We start from the raw sequence: 21924 nt of genomic DNA on the forward strand, positions 1-21924 counted from the left end.
CTGAGTAAACGGGGAAGAATGTAGTAAACTGATGTGTAATATACCTTTAAGAAGAATGTTATAATGGAAGATCACATGATCTTATTATCCAAAGACAGAGTAGTGCAGGCTTCCTTAGTAGTCAGTAATAAGTACTCTGTAGTGAGTAGTGAGTAGTCTAGGATAACAGTCTGTAATGTAGAGACAGGGTTTCAGTTGTAAACACACAAGTGTAGTTGCTGAGTTGGATTGTAAATAAATAGAATGTGTTCTACATAAGAACTGTCTGCTGAACTGCTATGTCTATGGTACCAACTTGGTCATCCTGAAACAAGCGTGCAACCCGGATCCATTAGTTCAACTAAACTAGTGACCAGAATCCAACACTCTATTTCTCTCCTATCTTTCCCTCTCTCTCCTTCACTATCTCTCTTCCTCCCCCCTCTCTCCCTCCCTCCCTCTCGTTCCTCCTTCTCTCTACCCTCCCTCTCTCTTGAGCAGTTTAAGGTTGCCTGGGAGGACTGAAGGAGAGAATAAGGTAAGAGGACCAGAAGCAGAAATGGAAGAGGTAAACATTCCCATCACTTGGACAGCCCCAAGTGCCCATGATGTAGTTAGCTGCTTTTATTTCACATGCAGGAACGTATCCAATGTGCATTCTGAGATCCACACTCAGTGCCATGCGCCGCCATATGAACACACTCGACCTCTCCCTCCAGCAGAACCGCTGCACCCTATTTCTAAGCTGCGCGTGCCCCCAGTTTCATTTTATTCTTCGTCTCATCCGACGCCTCAACAAGAAACTTTGACTCTTTCTTTCAGGTGCAAAGGAACGCTAGCTCCAACAACTCATCGACACCAACGCCCATCCAGGACCCTCCACCCCTGCCTATCCCTCTGTCCCCATCCCATCTTCCAATCCCAGCCCCGGCTGTGTATTCACCATACCCCCTGACCTTCCTATCTCTGATGCTGAACGTTCAGTGCTCAGCAAAGGACTTAGTTTCATACCCTTGTGCCCTCATCTCAATGAATTTCGGGCTCGGCACAATGCTGAACTCTTCTTCAGCTGCCTTCGTCTCCATGCTCACTTCTTTGGGCAGGAGTCCTCTCCCCGTTCAACGGATCCTTTTACCTGCCTCCAATATTCTCACTCCGCCTGGACCCCTCCCTCTGGATTCTTACCTTCTCTTGATCTTTTCATTGAGAACTGTCGGCGTGACATTAGTCATCTCAATTTCTCTGCTCCTCTCACCCACTCTAACCTGTCTCTCTCTGAACTTGCTGCACTCCGTTCTCTCAGGTCCAACCCTGACATTGTCATCAAACCTGCTGACAAGGGTGGTGCTGTTGTTGTCTGGCGCACTGACCTCTACCTCGCAGAGGCTGAGCGTCAACTCGCAGACACTTCCTCCTAGCTCCCCCTGGACCATGACCCCAACACTGAACATCAAGCCATTGTTTCCAGGACTGTTACTGACCTCATCTCCTCTGGAGATCTTCCTTCCACAGCTTCCAACGTCATAGTCTCCCAACCTCGGACAGCCCGCTTCTACCTCCTACCCAAAATCCACAAACAGGACTGTCCCGGCAGACCGATCGTGTCAGCCTATTCCTGCCCCACAGAACTCATTTCTTGCTATCTTGACTCCATTATCTCTCCCCCAGTCCCTTCCCACCTACATCCGTGATTCCTCTGACACCCTACATCATATCAACAATTCCCAGTTCCCTGGCCCCAACCGCCTCCTCTTCACCATGGACGTCCAATCCCTCTACACCTCCTCCCCCACCGGGATGGTCTGATGGCTCTCCGCTTCTTCCTCGAACAGAAGCCCGAACAATCCCCATCCACCACTACTCTCCTCCGTCTGGCTGAACTTGTTCTCACACTGAATAATTTCTCCTTAAACTCCTCTCACTTCCTCCAAATAAAAGGTTTGGAAATGGGTACCCGCATGGGCCCCAGTTATGTGTGTCTCTTTATGGGGTACGTGGAACATTCCTTGTTCCAGTCCTACTCCGGCCCCCTCCCACAACTCTTTCTCCGGTACATCGATGATTGCTTCGGTGCTGCTTCATGCTCTTGTCTGGACCTGGAAAAATTTATTAATTTTGCTTCCAATTTCCACCCCTCCATCATTTTCACATGGTCCATCTCTGACACTTCCCTTCCCTTCCTTGACCTCTCTGTCTCAATTTCTGGTGATAGACTGTCCACCAATATTCATTACAAGCCTACCGACTTCCACAGCTACCTCGACTACAGCTCCTCACACACCGTTTCCTGTAAGGACTCCATCCTATTCTCTCAGTTCCTTCGCATCTGTTCTGATGATGTCTCTTTCAAAAACAGTCCCTCTGACATGTCTTCCTTCTTCCTTAACCGAGGTTTTCCACCCACGGTGATTGACAGGACCCTCAACAGTGTCCGGCCCATCTCCCGCCCATCCGCCCTCACACCTTCCTCTCCCTCCCAGAACCATGATAGGGTCCCCCTTGTCCTCACTTATCACCCCACCAGCCTCCGCCATTTCCGCCTACTCCAGCATGATGTCACCACCAAACACATCTTCCCTTCACCCCCCCTGGTGGCATTCCACAGGGATCGTTCCCTCCGGGACACCCTGGTCCACTCCTCCATCACCCCCTACACCTCAACCCCCTCCCATGACACCTTCCCATGCAACCGCAGAAGGTGCAACACCTGCCCCTTTACTTCCCCTCTCCTCACCGTCCAAGGGCCCAAACACTCCTTTCAAGTGAAGCAGCATTTCACTTGCACTTCTCTCAATTTAGTCTACTGCATTCGTTGCTCCCAATGTGGTTTCCTCTACATTGGAGAGACCAAACGCAGACTGGGTGACCACTTTGCGGAACACCTTCGGCCTGTCCGCAAGCATGACCCAGACATCCCTGTCGCTTGCCATTTCAACACACCACCCCTGCTCTCATGCCCACATGTCCGTCCTTGGCCTGCTGCAATGTTCCAGTGAAGCTCAATGCAAACTGGATGAACAACACCTCATCTTCCGACTAGGCACTTTACAGCCTTCCGGACTGAATATTGAGTTCAACAATTTTAGATCATGAACTCTCTCCCCCATCCCCACCCCCTTTCCGATTCCCCCCCTCTTTTTTTCCAATAATTTATATAGATTTTTCTTTTCCCACCTATTTCCATTATTTTAAATGTATTTCCATCCATTGCTTTATCTCTACCTTTTAGCCTATTTCGATCCCTTCCCTTCACCCCACCCCCACTAGGGCTATCTGTACCTTGCTCGTCCTGCTTTCTACCCTTAATGTCACCTATTAGCACATTCCTTAGATAATATCACCACCTTCAACACCCCTTTGTCCTTTTGTCTATGACATCTTTTGGCTACCTCCACCTATCACTGGCCCTCTATCCAGCTCTACCTATCCCACCCCCTCCCCCCCCCCCCCCCCCCCCACTTAAACCAGCTTATATTTCACCTCTTTTCTATTTTTCCTTAGTTTTGTTGAAGAGTCATACGAACTCAAAACGTTAACTGTGTTCCTCTCCGCAGATGCTGCCAGACCTGCTGAGTTTTTCCCAGGTATTTTTATTTTTGTTTTGGATTTCCAGCATCCGCAGTTTTTTGCTTTTATCCAACGTGAAGGTTGTGTCTGACATGTTGACTGACAGCTGGTCTGTGAACTACAACTCCCAGCCTCCACTGCCATATTTTGCACCTGACCCTCTGAGATCTTTTGCCACTAATGTAATCAGAATGACAAAGTGCCTCTTAGCGTTGTGTGATTAACTTTCACAAACTAACACTTCACAAAACTATTGAAAATAATAAGAATAAAAAGAGGAAATAACAGACGCTGAGCAGGGTGGAGCTGGTGTCAGCTACACAGACACTGGATCAGCAGGGCTCCTCCAAGCAGACATCGACCTGAGGAGTTTTACACATTAACCCAGTGAAGTTTCAGATCTGAACCCAGGAAAGCTCCACACATGAACGCAGCTCCCTCCTCCTCCACCCAGCAACACCGCGTGTACAGAGCTCTGGATTGACAAGAGCTTCCTCCAGACTCTCATGAACGAGCGTCGCCACCCGGTGGTCATGGCAACCACTGTAACAGAGCAGAATGTAGGAGCCTGTGATACATTAAAGCAGAGTGACAGAGGAGCCCCACATTGCCACCTCCAACACAAGTGCATTTATTGGGGTCTGTCACAATCTCAAATTACCAGATTGTGAAAAAAAAACAAGGGCTTGCAATGCCGATTGGGCCCAGAGATCAAATGTTTCCATTTAAAATGAGCTCTTTTACTGACAGGAACTGGCTCTGTCTCCTGCGGGATTTATTGCCGGGGTTAAGGACAGAGCTGAGCTGTTATCAGTGACTCCTCACCTCGAGTGTCGGAATGAATGGGGATGCGATTTCCCTGTCCCATCTTAGGGAAGCTGGTATCTCTCTTTCTCTCGCCCCCGTCTATCCGGCCAGTTCAGGGAGAGATGGAGATAAACCAAACACATTTAACACTGAGCAGTCTGCTGAGATAAACGGAGAATCCTGTATTAAAACAGAGAATAAGCAGGGAGTGCGCTTTACAACCAGCAGGAACAAGATGGCCAAAGGGAGTTTTAAAGGCTGTACTATCCTTTACCTTACACTATTCCTGTTCCTTGCATTTAACTGGGGCTGTCACGACTGGGAAATTGGCAAATTTAAAGAGTGAGATAGATCACAGACTCATTGAAACACAGGGAGCTGGCTCATTTTTAAGAAAGAGAGAGAAATATTACCGGGTCAAAAGTCAAACCGATGAAGCCTTGATCTTTTTAATGGGGATTAAATTAATTGGGGATTCAGAGAGCTGAACCCAGTGAGCACCTCTCCATTCATTTCCCAGCGCGGGATTGTGTTCATTTGTTGCATTTTGGGTTGGTTCCGGCCAGATAAATCCCTTCTAAATCTCTCTGGGATTTTCTTCCCGCTCTAGACTCTGTTTCTGAGGGAACTTTCAGGCCACACCCCCGATTTTATCATCCCAGCTTCAAACTAAAATAAGCAATTCAGGTATAAACAAAAGGGATGTCAGTGGTGAATTCAACAGAAGCGGCAAGGCCACGTCAGGAACACGATCACCTCCGAGTCACACACTATCTTGCCTTAGAAGTGCCATTCCTTCATGGTAGCTGGGTCAAAGTCATGGAACTCCTAACCCAACAACACCGTGGGAGGACCATCACCATACAGACTACAATGGTTCAAGAAGACAACTCACCAGCACCTTCTCAAGGTTAACTAGGGATGGGCAATAAATGCCACCCTTCCCAGTGACACTCCCATCATGTTACTGTAGATACTTTCTAGCCAATATTTAACCCTCAACCAATATCACCAAAACAGATTATCTGGTCATTCATCTCATTTAATTTTCTAATTGAATGGTAGAACAGGCTGGAGGGGCTGAATGGTCTCCTCTGGTTCCAGTGGTGCTAATTGGCAGGCCATGCTGTGGGGCCAAGGCAGGACTGGTGTGAGGCTGTCTTTAACTGAACACAGCACACACAATAAACTCTGGGCTGACACTGTATCTGTATCGATGTTTATTTACACTGTTAAATGTTTCAGAACTGACCACTGAATGACACTTTGCTCTGACCTTTCACCCGGCGAGCTGCCCCTTTCACAGCATTAACAACCAGTGAACAGCTTCCCTTCCACCATCCTCCATCCAGGATTACTGCTGACCAGTGGAGCAGCTGAGGAGTCTAGTGGGAGTGGTGGAGTGGAGTTAGGGAGTTCTGAGCTGGTGATTCAGGAATGAGATGCTGTTCCCACACGCTGCTAGATCAACAATCAACCCCTTCATTCATATAAATTGTTTGTAACAGAAATTTTAAAAATGCAGAATATTACACTGAATGAGTTCACAATATTATAAAATTATTATACCTACAGCATGAGTTGACATAAGAAACAACACATTAATTCTTTGGGGTGCAATAGTTTATGGTATGATGTGCTTTACGTCCTGCAGGTTTTGTTGCTATTGGGGTAATTTGAGAGTAATTGATTGGCTGTGTTATCTGTAGTCTATGTACTGGTCTATAGAGGGGCTGTGTTATCTGTAGTCTGTGTATTGCTCTATACAGGGACTGTGTTATCTGTAGTCTGTGTATTGCTCTATACAAGGACTGTGTTATCTGTAGTCTGTGTACTGCTCTATACAGGGGCTGTGTCATCTGTAGATTGTGTATTGCTCTATAGAGAGGCTGTGTTATTTGTAGTCCGTATATTGCTCTATGGAGGGGCTGTGTTATCTGTAGTCTGTGTACTGCTCTATAGAGGGGCTGTGTTATCTGTAGTCTGTGTACTGCTCTATAAAGGGGCTGTGCTCTGTAGTCTGTGTAGTGCTCTATAGAGGGGCTGTGTTATCTGTAATCTGTGTATTGTTCTATAGAGGGGCTGTGTTTTCTGTAGTCTGTGTATTGCTCAATAGAGGGGCTGTGTTATCAGTAAGCAGTGTACTGCTCTATCGAGGGGCTGTACCGCTCTATAATCCTATCACTTTTTATAAAATGATGCAGTACCTGAGCCTCAAGTGACCTCATTTACGAGTTATGCACCTTTGTGTTCAGTGTTTGGAATCATTCCCGCCACTGCTCACAGGTGAAGCTGGGTGAATGGCGGCAAAAGGAACACACCTGTACACACCTGGAACACAGCCAGGACAGGGGAGGAGGAAGGGAGGGAGTTGGCTGTGTGCCACTTGGCACTAATCTTCACAACCACCTCCTCACAATACACACAACTGACTAGCAATGTCAGTGTTTGTGCGAATGCAAGCTTTTTGTTCATGTTAATGTTACTGCTAGTCAGATGATTAGTGTTAGTGTTGGAGCTAGTGGGGCTGTTCGTGACACTGTTAATGTCAGTATTATTGTTAGGGTTAGTACTGAGGTTAGGGTAGTGTTAGCTGTACTCTAGTAGTAGTGTTAGGGTTAGTCTAAGATTAGTATTCATGTTAAGATTAGTGCTAATATAAATATTTAGTGATATTGTTAATGTCAGTGTTAGTGCTACTGTTAGTGTTAAGGTTAATGTTATTGTTGGGAATAGTATTAGTGTTAAGGTTAGTGTTAGCATTACCTCTAACTGTTTGCATTTGTGATAAAATTAATATTAGTGTTAGTACTTTGGTTGGAGCTCATGTTAAGGTTAGTAAGTGTGTCAGTTGTGGCTCATTTGGGAGCCCTTTTACTTCTGAATCACAAGGTTCTGCATTCAAGTCCCACTCCAGAGTTTGAGCACAAATTCAAGGCGGACACTCCAGTGCAGTGCTGAGGGAGCATTGTGCTTTGTAGTGCTGCCTTTTGGATGAGATGTTAAACTGAGGCCCAATATGCCTGTTTGGATGGATGGAAATATCACGCAATACTATTTTGAAGAATAGCAAGGAGTTATCCTTGTTGTTCAGGTCAATATTTATCCCTCAATCAACATAAAAAAACAGGTGATTTGGTCATTATCACTTTGTTGTTTGTGGGAGCTTTTTGTGTGCAAAATTGACTGCTGCGTTTCCTACATGATAACGGTGACTACACTTCATTATCTGTAAAGTACTTTGGGATGTCCGGTTGTTCTGAAAAGCGCTAAATAAATCCAAGCTTTTCTTTTACTAGTAATGCTAATGTCAATGCCCTTGTTAATGTTAGCTTTAGTGTTATAGCTAACCTTAATGGCTTTATATTAATATTAGTTGTGGGGTTAGTGATAATACTATTGATAGTGCTGTGTTTAATTTTACTGTTAATGTTAGCTTTAATGTTAATTTTAAGGTTAGTTTTGATGTTTTTTTAGTATTAATGTTAGTAGATTAACGTTAGTGTTAGTATTGGAGTTAGAGTGGGTGATGACATTATTGTTGGTGTTAGTATTACGGATGTTAGTGTTAATGCTGGGGTTAGCACTACTGTTAATGCTAAAGGTGTGTTGGTGTCATAAATTTAGGATTAGTGTTAGGAATAAAGTTAGTGCAAGGTTTAGCATTACTATTAGTTTTAAGGTTAGTTTTAGTGTTAGGGTTGGTCTGTGGTTTAAGAGGATTGTTAATATTTGTGTCAAGATTAAAAGAAGTTTTTGTGTTAGTGTTTGGGTTAGGTGTATTACTGAGATCAGAGTTGTTGTTAGGGCTGGGATCAAAATGAATGCTGGGCTGAGTTTCAGACTCTGTCCATGGGTCTTTCCCCCTAGCCCCTCTCTCAAGTTTCTCCATTATCACCAGCCCCAATCCTAGTCTCCCCAGGATTCTGCTGAAAGAGGCTGGCAATTGGGAGAGCTGCCACTTTTTCTGATTACACCTCTGTGAATTGCCTTGTGATGTTTTTCTGAGCTAAAGGCTTGGCAGAAATGCAAGTTGTTGTTATTGTTGTTGTGAAATGGGGGAAGTGTTAGGGCTGGTCCTGAAGATCAAAGAGAATGAGACAGATCACAAATCCCTTTCCAAAATGGGTTGGGTTATTTTTAAGAGAGGCATGTAAACAGTTGCAGGTCTTAAACTGAAAGAATCTTCTAACTTTTATTCTTGCAGGTTAAGGAGTGCTGTCTTGAGTGACACACTCTCTCTCTCGCTCTGTGGGTTTGTGTCTAGTCTTCAATCTGTGCAATCCCAAACGCAATAGGGTTCCTGAGATTTGAAGATGATTGAACAGAAATTACATGCCTCGGGGAGCAGTGAATGGGGGCAGCCTATGTGCTGTGTTCACAATCTGTTCCTTCTCAAAGCCATCCTCTTCGCCTTCTTTCCTCCCCTGACGGCTCTGTCCTTTGCTGAAATGCCATTCTATAGGGACTAGAAATCTTTACTAATTCACCCAAACAGCCATCATGAGTCAGAGGTCGTGGGTTTGACTCCCACTTCAAAGACTTGAGTGGATAAACCAGGCTGACGCTTCAGTGCTGAGAGAGAACATTGCATTGTTGGAAATTCCATCTTCTGGATCAGATGTAAAGATGTAAAAGATCCCAAGGCACTATTTGAAGAGGAAAGGGATGCTCCCTGGTGTCCTAGCCAATCTTTATCCCTCAGGGTCTGTCACCTCCTGCTCTTCCACCACCCATCTGCTAAAACGTATGTACAGCCCGAGACGTAACAACTAGGTTCATGACCTATTTTTCTCCCATCTACCCTCAGGACTACTAGATGCAGCAGCTAATGGAGGGTGACAGATTAGTAGGGGTCTATTGCACCTTCAATTCCCTTTATCCTTTCAACTCCTTGTCTGCTGAGGGCTTCTGTCTCAGTGTTAAATTTTCCTCCATCCACTTCGACCATTATTACAGTAGTCTAGTGTAATAATTGTAAGTTAATTCATTTCTTACTGTTATAGGGATCGTATTGAAGAATCAGCCCTAAGCACAGGGAATCTTAGGGGCGGAGCTTTTTAGCCTTAGTCTGGGAACAAGCGTGTACTCTCACTAGGAGTCTGTAAATAAAATTTACTGTTTCTTACAAGAAACCAGCCCTGCATTCCAAATTTATTACAATTGGCGACGAGGCTAAATCGCGCCAACGCAGCACCTCACCTCATGACTGTGAATATTCTGATATTTTAAGAAAAGAAGTATACTCACCAGCAATGTCTCTCTTTGGTAGAGTTGACCCCTACAATTCATCCATCGAGGACTGGAGTCAATACATTGGGCGATTAGGTTTCTACTTTGTAGCTAACAAAATAACGTTGGAGGAGAAACGGAAGGCAATTCTCTTAAGTGTCTGCGGGAGCAAAACCTATAACCTAATCCGTAGATAGATGGGTCCGAATGCGGCAAATTCCAGATCCTTCACCGAGCTAGTAGACCTCATGAAAGGACATTTTCAGCCTAAACCCTCAGTGATCATGCAAAGATTCAAGTTTAACTCTCGAATAAGGACCCCCGGTGAGTCAATCTCAACGTACATCACGAAGTAAAAACAGCTAACAGGGCACTGTGACTTTGGTGATACTTTAAACGTCATATTGCGAGATCCTTTGGTTTGTGGCATAAACAATGATGCCATTCAGCGCCATTTACTTGCAGAAATTGAGATAGACCTGAAGCGCACCATGGAGATAGCGCTAGCAATGAAGAGTGCTGAGAGGGACTCACAGGCTTTGTAGAGTGTGCAACACGGCACCGTTTTGCAGCTAGGGCGGGAACCTGCCACCAGGTGTGTTGCGAAGATCAGGGAGGCTACCACGAAGTGGGACACGGTCCTTACTGCTCGTAAAATAAAAAGAAATACTGGAAGTGGCTCACCAGTAATCCAGAAGTTAAAGTGTTATCGTTATGGGGGATTCATGTACCCAAAATCTGCAGATTTAAAGAGGCAGAATGCCACTACTGCCACAAAAAAGGGCATGTTATTGAACAGTGCAGAATGAAATCAAGACAGCCATTCAGACATCAGGTTTAGTTAAATGAAGTGCACAATATAGATGGGTCAGAAGCTAGTGAGGCTGATGTTTATTCCCTACACAACCCGAAGGCCAGGAAAACTGAACCAATCACTATTACACGTCAAGTAAATGGAAAGCCTCTGCCCATGGAGGTGGACACAGGAGAGTCAACCACAGTGGTGGGAGAACACATCTTTAAATTCCTCAGAGAAGGTACCCAGCCATTAAGTTTGGAGAAAACTGCTGCTCAGTTAAAAACATACACAGGAGAAGCCACACAGGCGAAAAGCATCGCCTCTGTACCTGTATCATACAGGCAACAGACAGGTCAGCTGCCAGTAACTGTTGTACCAGGAGAAGGAGCTAGTCTCCTGGGCTGTGACTGGTTGAAAGAAATAAAACTAAACTGGTCAGAAATATTTCAAGTCCGAGCAAGAAGAAATCCTGAGTTGAGAAGAGAATATGGTGGTGTCTTTTGGAATGAGGTGGAAGAACCGAAAGACCTTCACAGGAAGCAAGGATCCCTCAGGTCAGAGTTAGTTCCACAGGGAAATCATGAAAAGAAGCTAAACGAATACAGTGTCACTCTGAACCAACTGAAGAAACAGTTGGAAGAAAAAACCCAACAGTGTTCAATGTTCCAAGAGGAAAACAAAAGATACAAAAGAGAGACAGGAGAACTGAGGAATCAGATGATTGAGACAAAAGAGGTATTGGAAGGAAAAATCATGGAACTTTCCAACACTCAAATGGGTAACTTCTCCACCATTTCCGTCAACTCCAGCATGATGCCACCACCAAACACATCTTCCCTTCAACCCCCTGGCGGCATTTCGCAGGGACCGTTGCCTCCGGGACACCCTGGTCCACTCGTCCATCAGCCCCTACACCTCAATCCCCCCCACGGCACCTTCCCATGCAATCGCAGAAGGTGCAACACCTGCCTCTTTTCTTCCCCCCTCCTCACCGTCCAAGGGCCCAAACACTCCTTTCAGGTGAAGCAGCGCTTTGCTTGCATTTCCCTCAATTTGGTCTACTGCATTCGCTGCTCCCAATGTGGTCTCCTCTACATTGGAGAGACCAAATGCAGACTGTGGAACGCCTTCGGTCTGCCCGTAAGCATGACCCAGACCTCCCTGTCGCTTGCCATTTCAACACACCACCCTGCTCTCATGCCCACATGTCCGCCCTTGGCCTGCTGCAATGTTCCAGTGAAGCTCAACGCAAACTGGAGGAACAGCACCTCATCTTCCAATTAGGCACTTTATAGCCTTCCGGACTTAACATTGAGTTCAACAGCTTCAGATCATGAACTCTCTCCTCCATCCTCACCCCTCTTTGATCCCTTTTTTCAAATATTTATCTTTTAATTTTTATATATATATTTTTTCCCACCTATTTCTATTATTATTTTTAAAATGTTTTTCCATTCATTGTTTTATCCCTACCTTTTAGCCTATTTCGATCTTTTCTCCCACACTGTCCCCTTTCCCCACCCCAACCCCATGAGGGCCAACTGCCACTTGCTCATCCTGCTTTCTACTCTTAATGTCACCATTAGCACCTCCTTTAGCCAGTATCACCACCATCAACACCCCTGCCACCTTTTGTTTATGACATCTTTTGCAATCTCTCCTTTGCTCCCACCTATCACTGGCCTTCTATCCAGCTTCACCTGTCCCATCCCCCCTTAAACAGTATATATCTCACCACATTTCTACTTCTCTTTAGTTCTGAAGAAGAGTCATATGGACTCGAAACATTAACTCTGTCTTTCTCTCCACAGATGTTGTCAGACCTGCTGAGATTTTCCAGTAATTTTTGTTTTTGCTTCAGATTTCCAGCATCCGCAGTATTTTGCTTTTTTGCTTATTTACCGTGTTTGAAGTAAAAAAGCTCCATCAATATTTGCACGGCTGACACTTCACCGTGCTGTCAGCTCACAAACCGCTGTTAGGGCTGTTTAGTGAAGATAAGACAACCTCTGCTAGAATTCAAAGATGGGCCTTAATTTTGTCAGAATATGAGGACATTTTCATGCACCATCGTGGTATGCATATAGCAAATGCAGACCCCTCAGTCATCTCCCTTTGCCAGATAGTATTACGCATGTTCCAATACCTCAAAAGGTAATGCTTATGTTGAATTTCTTAGACTCCTCACCAGGCTGGACGAGACAGGTAAAGGATTGGATAAACCGGGATCCAATTTTAGCAGGAGACTATGAACAAGTATTATGAGAATGGTCAAATGCACAAGTCCCTGAAGAATTAAAACCATTCTTTGTACATAGATCCGAACTGAGTTGTCAGGATGGTATCTTGTTATGGGGAGCAAGAATCATTATCCCTGTTCAAGGAAGAGAGCCATTATTGGAAGAACTTCATAGTGCGTATCCTGGTATTTCGAAAATGAAGATGCTCATATGAAGTTATATCTGGTAGCCAGGTATAGACAGTGATATAGAAAAAATGGTGAAACACTGTCTCCAATTCCAGCAACAGCAGGCGTGGCCCGTTTCAGCCTCACGGCATCCGTGGCCTGGTCGACCCTGGGTTAGGCTACAAATAGACTATGTAGGTCCATTCCTAGGTTCCATGTTTCTGGTGATTATTGACACACATTCCAAATGGATGGACGTGTTTGAAGTGAGATCACCCGCTTCATCTGCAACCATTGAAAAACTGTGCCAGTTTCAGCATTCATGGTTTACCTGAAGTTTTTGAGTCTGATAATGGTACTGCTTTCACCAGCAGTGAATTCCAAAGATTCGTGAATCTAAATGGGATTAAACACATCAGAATAGCACCTTATCATTCCTCACCCAATGAGTTAGCAGAAAGAACAGTGCAAACCTTTAAAACAGGCATGAAGAAACTAACAGAGGGAACATTAGACAAGCAAATTTCAAGATTTCTGTTCAGCTGTCGCACAACTCCTCATGCGACCCCTGGTTTAACATCTTCAGAATTATTAATGAAGCATTGACTTTGTACAAGATTGGGTCTAGTATTCCCTAATCTAGAGGGGAAGGTGAAAAGAAACCAGGATAGTCAGAAAATGAATCATGATGTTCATAGTAAAGGTCGAGGGTTTGTTGTGGGAGAGACAGCTTTTGTTCAAAATTTTGCAACTGGACCGAGATGGGACCCTGGTACAATCCTTTCTGAAACAGGACCTTTATCTTATCGAGTCCAAGTGGAAAACAGGATTGTTAGGAAATAGGATTGTGGATCATATCAGCAGTCGAGAAACCCTCCAACAACCAGTTATTCCACCTGAAAGCGAAGCCAAAACTTCAACCCTGAGGTGCCAGATCGACAAAGAATAGACATACCGATGAGATAAATAATTCTGAACAGCCATTGTCTAAGGATATCCCTGATGCTGCAGTTCCTGCAGCAAGTTGATCCAATGGAAGAACCTCCAGTTGTTGAGTTGTGTCACTCTACACGAATCCGAAAACCTCCTCAAAGACTAAATTTATAATGGCATGGACTGTATATAATTGTATATAATATGGGTTAAGATTTTTTGTAAATAATAAGGTAAAACAAAATAAAAGGGGGAGGAATGTAATAATTGTAAGTTAAACCATTTCTTACTTTTATGGAGATCATGTGACTGTATAGATGAATCAGCCCTAAGTGTGGGGAATCTTAAGGGTGGAGCTTTTTAGCCTTGGTCTGGGAACAAACATGTAGCCTCATCTGGAGTCTGTAAATAAATACTGTTTCTTAAAAGAAACTAGTCCTGCACTCTAAGCTTATTACATCTAGCTAGTAGCAACTGTATTTTGCTGGGACAAGTGGTGGGTTTCCACAAGCTGCTGAGGATACTCCCAGGTGTCAGTCAAGGATAAATGATAATTTGTAACCCAGAAAATTATGTCATGCCAAGGTTGGAGAGGCAGATGGAAAAACTCCCCTGGGTGTCCACAGGCCTTTTGACCACCACAGTGAAGTCTAATTCTGTCTTAACTCAATATCCAACAGATGGATTTTCAGAAGAGGCCAGAGGATCAGATATTAGGAGCAAGAAATCAGCTGGTTTTACTGTCTGTCGCAACTCGAGGCACTTGGGCCAATCATTGAATCCCTACAGCCAGTCTGGGTGTGATCAGCTGCCCCAGGAACAGAATGTGGGACTTGCTAGTCTGTCACATACTTTGAAATTACTCAACCGGACAACTGACAAGAATTCCGATTGAGGCCCTTGTCTTGCACCTAGCTCAAACTTCCTGTTTGCCACAGTTACTTCCTGTGTCATGATTCTGTTATGCATGGGCATTACTATTAAGTGTTGGGTAGGTAACTTGCCAGGACACTTACCATTCAAACCTCCAACCACTAGGTGACACCGCTGGTTCGCCAAGGTCTATCTCCCAGCACACTGCTAGTGGTGTTGCAGCCATTCAGTCCTATATTCTCATTCAGTTCAGTTTAATTTAAAACTAAATTTAATTTTAAACTTACTAATCTGCTGCTAACCCTCAGGCTTCACCTTCTTTCTCTACCTTGAGCACGCTGTTCCCCTAGGGTCACATCCACCCTCACATATATGTGGAAAAACCAGTAAAACTTGAAAAGGAAGGGTACCAGTAAAACTTGACTGAACTGGTCTTGTATACCTTAAAATGGAACTCCAAGATTGGTGGTGCCAGTATGACTGATTTTTACTGGGATTTGAAAATTTTGAACTGGTTTTTCCTTCTGTTTTGTCCACCACATGGGGTTGTCACTCACTAGCCATGCTCTTTTCAGGCGCGAGATGGGGCAAACCTGGGTCGTTCCATGAGGAACGACTGCTGACTGTGTGGGGCCTGCTTCCACCCCCAGTCACCCATTCTTCCATTGCTCCTCTCACACACTCAGCCACCCTTGCCCTGCCCCCATCTGCCTGGGCCCCTTCATCAAGGGCCAGCAAATTGTTTTTTAAGAGACGAGTGTTAACTATAGCTCAATGGTAGCACTCTTGCTTCTCATCAGAAGGTTGTGAGCTCCTGATCCACTTCATAGACTTGAGTACATAATCTGGGCTGACACTTCAGCACAGTGCTAAAGGGGTGCTGCACTGTCAGAGGTACAATCTTTGAGGTGAGATGTTAGACAAAAGCCCTGTCTGCCTTCTCAGCTGGATGTAAAAGATCCAATGCTGCTGCTTAGAAAAGTAGAGGAGTTATTTCCCAACCCCCAACGTACTGGCTGATATTTACTTCTCAAGCTTCAAAAACACATCATTTCGTCAATATTGTTGTTTGTGGGACCTCCTGTGTGTAAATTGGCTGCTGTGTTTCCAACATTACAGCAGTGACTACACTTGATTAGTTTATTACACTTGATTATTGGCTGTGAAGCGCTTTGGGACTTCCAATGGTTGTGAAAGGTGCTATTTTTAATGCAATTCTTTTTTTTCCTCTTGGTTTCTCTATGGGATCAGGATTCACAGGTAGATTAACAATTATAGGGCCAATCTTGAGCACCCCACCCCCTCAGCTTGTCTTTGTAACTTCAACAAACAGAATGCTGACTTCACACAAGCTACGATGGGGGCAGCAATTCCAAGGTAATCTCAAAAGCTGGGCCTGGTGTTCTCTGTTCACTTGAAGTCCCTTGTCCAGTGCTAAGTGAACTGAAACTAAAAGGCAGACACTGAGTGCAGTGCCTCATGTACACTGTGTGCACTAATTAAAGTGTTTGTTTACCAAGGAAAACAAGGTAATTACATTGTTAAAAGACTGTGGAGCAACTATCAATTATCAAACCCCAGGATTTATAGCCTCCTGAATCAGATTTACTTCAGCTCAGCTTCCTTGTGTTTGAAACAGCTTTATAATGAACACTGTTGTTTAGCAGGTGGTGTGAAATCCTGGGCTGGATTATCCTCTGGGAATGTTCGCCTTTGCAGATGTTCCTAAAGCATTGCAGGATAATGGGGGAGTTCGGGGGAGGGAGTTAGGGGTCAGTGGAGATGTATAATACAGTGTGCTCACCCAGAAAATGTTACTTCACTGTAACCCTCTTCTCTGCCCACTATTGGAGTGGCGGGAGGCTTCTTTATCTTTTGTTTGTCTCCTGGCCCCATCTGCATGGAAATGGCCTAATTTTGAAAATTTGTTCTTGGAATGTGGGCATTGTTGGCAAGGCTGACATTTAATACCCATCTCTAGTCAACCTGAGAAGGTGGTAGCGGGCCTTCTTCATGAATCACTGTAATGTATTTACTGTAACTTTGTGTGGGTTGCTCACTTACTTGAGAGGGCTATCAAGATTCAGCTAAATTGGAATGGGCCTGGAGTCACATATAGACGAGACTAGGTAAGGGTGGCAGGTTTCTTTCCCCAAAGTAAAGTTTAAAAGTTTTAAGTAAAGAGTCATGGTTGGGCCCAATTTTAATGGCACACCCTGGATTCCAGCTGGATACAGTAATTGTAGTGCAATGGGTTAGTTGAATGGATATGCTAATGAGTGATGTTGATGATGATTTGTCAGTTACATCATCATCATGTAATAGGCTCTTTCAAGAGAGGATGGAACACTCTGTACTCAGGAGAAACATGCCTAATCTGTAACCTGTCTTATATATAGGGCTAACAAACCTGTTTAAAGCAAGTACCAGAGTAAGACTACAGTCAATCTAGGGGGGATAGGTCATGCATACCAGAAGCCAGCAACCATGCCAAGAGTATATTAGACATGTAGCATCGGTGGTGACACCAATCTAGCCACAGATTGGTGCCATCGATGGAATCACGGCAAGAGAATGAAGGGAAACTTGGTAGCAACACGAATTTACAAACGTACCGAAGGAGGGAGCAAGAGGAGAGAGATAACGATGTCCATACCTGGTGAACAGTCACAGCCCCTACCTCGCCCATTTGAATGTTTTGAGAGCCCGCAGAAAGGCCAAGATGGGGTTATGGAAAAAGCACTTCCTCTGAATCGAGCAGCATCGGGCCTTCATGCTAAACAACAGAAACGTCAGGCCAGTTTGTTTCTTTATGCCATGGGTTCAGTAGTAGATGACGTTCTCCTGAGGTAGAGGTTGGAAGAGTCCTCTGCAGACTTTGACGTCATTCTCAAAGCCTTCAACACATATTTTAGCCCAAAGCAAGACTTAGTGATAGACTGGGCGCACTTTAACCAAAGGTCCATAAGGCCAAGGAATCAGATGTAGTATTTCTCACTGACCTATATCGTCTAGCTAGCATTTACAGATATCGGGTACTGAAGGACGAGCTCATCCGCAACCACACGTCACATGGTGTGACATGTGCATGTGTGATATTAATCTTTAATTTCATCAGCTGATCAAATATACATCGAACTGCTCTAAAGGGACTTCTAAAAAGCAAGCTAAGACACAGACTTAAGATGGCTGCCACAAGTCACCTGGCTAGTATTCCAAGTTAACCAGTTTCTGGAAAGTTCCGATGTGAATGACAGTTGAGACATGCCAAAACAACCTCATATGGAATTTCACACCTGCTGATGTCAAGAACTATCACAAAAGATGAACTGAAACTGTGGGGCTCTTAACATTTATATTTCTATAAAGCTATCCTTCAAGTAGAGACAGAGGGTCTAGTGGGACAACGGCTATATACAAGATGGAGGATGAATCATTCAGGAGTTAATGACTGGGACATTAAGGGAACAAATCGCCTAGGCCATAAAACAATAGAGCCACAGTCTGTCAGACATGAGCTAATCAATTACCTTCTAAAATCACTATGGGAGAGGTCATATGACTAGAAAAACCATTGTAAAATGTATTTTATTACAATACCAAAGCTGTTAAAACAGGATTCTGGAAGAAATCTGCCAAATGAGCAGTAACACCAGCTCCCTCTTGCTCCACTCTCTCAAGTTCAAGCCCTATCTCTATTACAGTTTGAAATCCAGCACAGAGATAGAGAATTTCCATTGAAAGGAACATCAAGTGCAATATTATCAACTTTTGGAGAAGATGGAGAAGATATCTAAAAAAATTTAAAAATTCACTGTCTCCAGAAATTGTAGTTTACATTAGCTTCAGCTCTACTAAAATTTCAAGACCACTGTGGAAAAACTTCTGCTTCAGCCACGGATGCCAGCAAAAGACTCATAAACAGGGAACTCTCTTTTTTTTTGCCTTTTATCAGTGAACTTTAATTTGGCAAGGAGTAACTTCCTACTGTAGAGCTTGTAATTTTGCACGCTTTGTGTGTGTGTGTGTGCGTGTGTGTGCGTGTATGTTTTGTGAAGGTCAGGAAATGGGTTTTCCTTTTTAAATGTCTTTATACCTTTATCTTGTTATGACCAGGTGAGAATAGGTGAACTGGCTCACCTCTCTAAAACTCCTCAGTTGGTCATAACAAAGGTTTAAGATTTTTTAACGAGGAAATGCCTTTTCCCAATCAGAATGCATTTAGTTCTTTAAGCTGTGAGCAATAAGGAGCCAATCAAGCAAGTCAAAGAGCAAATTTATTAACAATCAAATGAAGACAAATAATAAAAATATGACATCAAGCATTTGGCCCTCATGCAGTCATTCAGCACCCCCTCCACCCCAACACACACACACGTATCAGAAATAAGAGGAGTTAGAGTCCAATAAAAAAACGTAAAAGAATATACGGTTAAGTGTCCTTTGATTGTCCTTGAGGCATAGATTTAAAATGCTGTGACCAATTTGGGTTAGCTGGTTTCCTGGAAGTGGTCAGAGGTAGAAGATGTAGCAATTATTATGAGATCTCGGTTCACTGGGAGGTTTCTGGTAGAGTTGTCTTCTTGAATGGGGTGATGCATTTATTCCAAAAAAGAGAGAGCAGCCTTCAGCCTGTTTCCTTTGCTGAAGACTTTCTTGACAATGCTTGTGTCATTTGCAATCTCTCTCTAGTGACTGAGCAGCATTGCCTTGAAATAGTTCACCCGTTGTGTATTTCCAAGAGGTTTTGGGTGTGTTTGTCTGTGGCAGCCATTGGTTCAATACCCAGTACTTTGCATTTTTAACATCTCTTCCTTAGACGGTAACTTACTATTTGCCTTCCTGATTGTTTGCTGCACCTGCAGGCTAGCTTTTAGTGACTCATGAACAAGGTCACCCAGGTCCCTTTGGACACTTGCGCTTCCCAACCTCTCACCTTTTAAGAAATATTCTGCCTTTCAGTTTTTTCTACCAAAGCGAATAACTTCACCCTTCATATAGTATTCCATCTGCCATGTTCCAGCCCAATCACTTAGCCTGTCCAATTCCCCTTGAAGCCTCCTTGCATTCTCCTCACAACATACATTCCCACCCAGTTTGGTGTCATCAGCAAATTTGGAAATATTACAATTGGTCCCCACATCCAAGTCATTTATATAGATTATGAACAGCTGTGGACCCAGCACTGATCCTTGAGGCACCCCACTAATAACAACCTGTCACCCTGAGAATGGCCCATTTATTCCTACTCTTTGCTTTCAGTCTATTAGCCAATTCTCAATGCATAACTAGTGTGTTTTCCCCAATCTCCTGCTCTCTAATTTTATTTACTAATCTTCCGTGTGGGACCTTATCAAAAACCTTCTGAAAATCCAAATACATCACATCCACTGGTTCTCCTTTATCTATGTTACAAGTAACATTCTCAAAAAATTCCAAGTTTATCAAAGATGATTTCTCTTTCATAAATCCACATTGACTCTGCCCAATTTTATCATTCTTTTCTAAATGTCCAGTTATCACATCCTTAATAATAGATTCTAACATTTTCCCGACTACTGACATCAAACTAACAGGCCTATAGTTCTTCATTCTCCATCTGTTATGATGTGGCAGATGATGTGTGCCAGGTGGATCAAATCCACGAGGGGAACTTGATCACGCAGTCACAACTGTTTTGCAATTTGGATTTTATTTTGAGATGCATGCCCTGAATTCAGAAGTAATAAGACTACCACGACCTTAGAGGTTTTAGAAAACTAAATTAAACATTTATTAACAAAAGAAAAGATTTCAAGCACGTACATAGGTCTACAAATTACTACCAAAATAACTCGTGAAACCCCTAATCAATCTGGCTTCCAGTTACACCCCCATTAAGGCAACACTAAAAAAACAATTAGTTTTAAACAGACCCAAGCAAAGCAATACAATACCCTGGATAGGAGAATTCAAAGTGAGTTTATATATGTATATATATGGGGGTGTCATGAAAATATAATAATTTTCATAATATTATTATGATTTATTGTAAAAGTGGGTTAAAAGTGGGGTTTAGATATTTTCTGTGGGTGTGTATGTGTGTGTGTGGGATTTAATTGAATTGGAGACAGCTAGTCTGGAGGCTTTGAGTTATCCAGTTTCATCTTCTTGTAATAGTACGGCCCCAATGCCTCTATCGCTTACATTAATGGCCAACTTAAAAATTGCTTGGCATAATTGAGTACTGCCAAAACTGGTATCGCAGTCAATACAGTTTTCAAATTGTCAAATGCCTTCTGGCACTCCTGTGTCCATTGAAACTTCTTGTTCTTTTTTAATATTTCAGTCAATAGAACAACCACTCGGCTAAAATTAGGTACAAATTTCCGGTAAAATCCACTCATGCCCAGAAATCGCAAAATCTCTTGTTTTGTTGTAGGCATGGGGAAATCCATAATAGCTTTGACTTTCACATCTCTCGGAGACACCTCGCCATGTCCAATGGTATAGCCTAGATGTGTAACTTGCGCTTGAGCAAATTCACTTTTAGCCAAGTCCCTCACCAAATTAGCTCCTTGTAGTTGACTAAATAATTCTTCCAGGTGTTGTAAATGCTCCTCCTACGTCTGACCGAAAACTATCACGCCGTCAATATAAACAGCACAATTGCTCAGTCCTGCAATTACTTTGTTTGTCAGTCTTTTAGAAGTTGCAGGTGCATTTTTCATACCAAATGGCATGACTTTAAACTGATATAGTCCATCTGGCGTCGCGAAAGCCGATATCTCCTTTGCTCTCTCTGATACCGGTACTTACCAATATCCTCTTAGCAAATCAATCTTTGTGATAAACCTTGATTGTTCCACTTTCTCAATGCAATCACCCAACCATGGTATAGGATATAAATCTGCTTTTGTCACCGCATTCACCTTTTGATAGTCCACACACAGTCTTTGTGTTCTATCCAGTTTTAGTACCATCACAATAGGCAAACTCCAGTTACTGCAACTAGACTCAATGATATCATTTTGAAGCATTAATTCAATTTCTTTCTGTACTTGATATAACTTTGCCGGATTTAATCTACAAGAATGTTGCCTTATTGAAGGTGAAACTTCTACACACACGTCATGTATAGCTAAATTTGTCCTCCCCAGCCTATTCCCACAAATAGCTTTGTGTGACTAAAATAGCTTCTCCAAATCACTTTGACATTTATCTGGAAGTAACTCAACATTACATTTAAATTTTCAAGTACCAATTATCCAACTTGATTTGAGGAAAATCAAATTCAGAATCCTTCATTTCTACCTATTTCTCTTTATCTACCACCACTAATATCTCC

General features: G+C 43.4%; 1 long non-coding RNA gene across 1 annotated transcript in view; it reads right to left on the reverse strand.

The window, feature by feature from the left end:
- The window catches only part of LOC144689204 (uncharacterized), a 33491-nt gene extending 23392 nt beyond the window's left edge, over positions 1-10099 (reverse strand). Inside the window, exon 1 of the long non-coding RNA XR_013578596.1 lies at positions 9604-10099. This is a non-coding gene — a long non-coding RNA (uncharacterized LOC144689204). The remainder of the gene's footprint in view (positions 1-9603) is intronic.
- Positions 10100-21924: the final 11825 nt, after the last annotated feature.

The sequence above is a fragment of the Cetorhinus maximus genome, chromosome 13, assembly GCF_964194155.1.
Source record: "Cetorhinus maximus chromosome 13, sCetMax3.hap1.1, whole genome shotgun sequence".
NCBI lineage: Eukaryota > Metazoa > Chordata > Chondrichthyes > Lamniformes > Cetorhinidae > Cetorhinus > Cetorhinus maximus.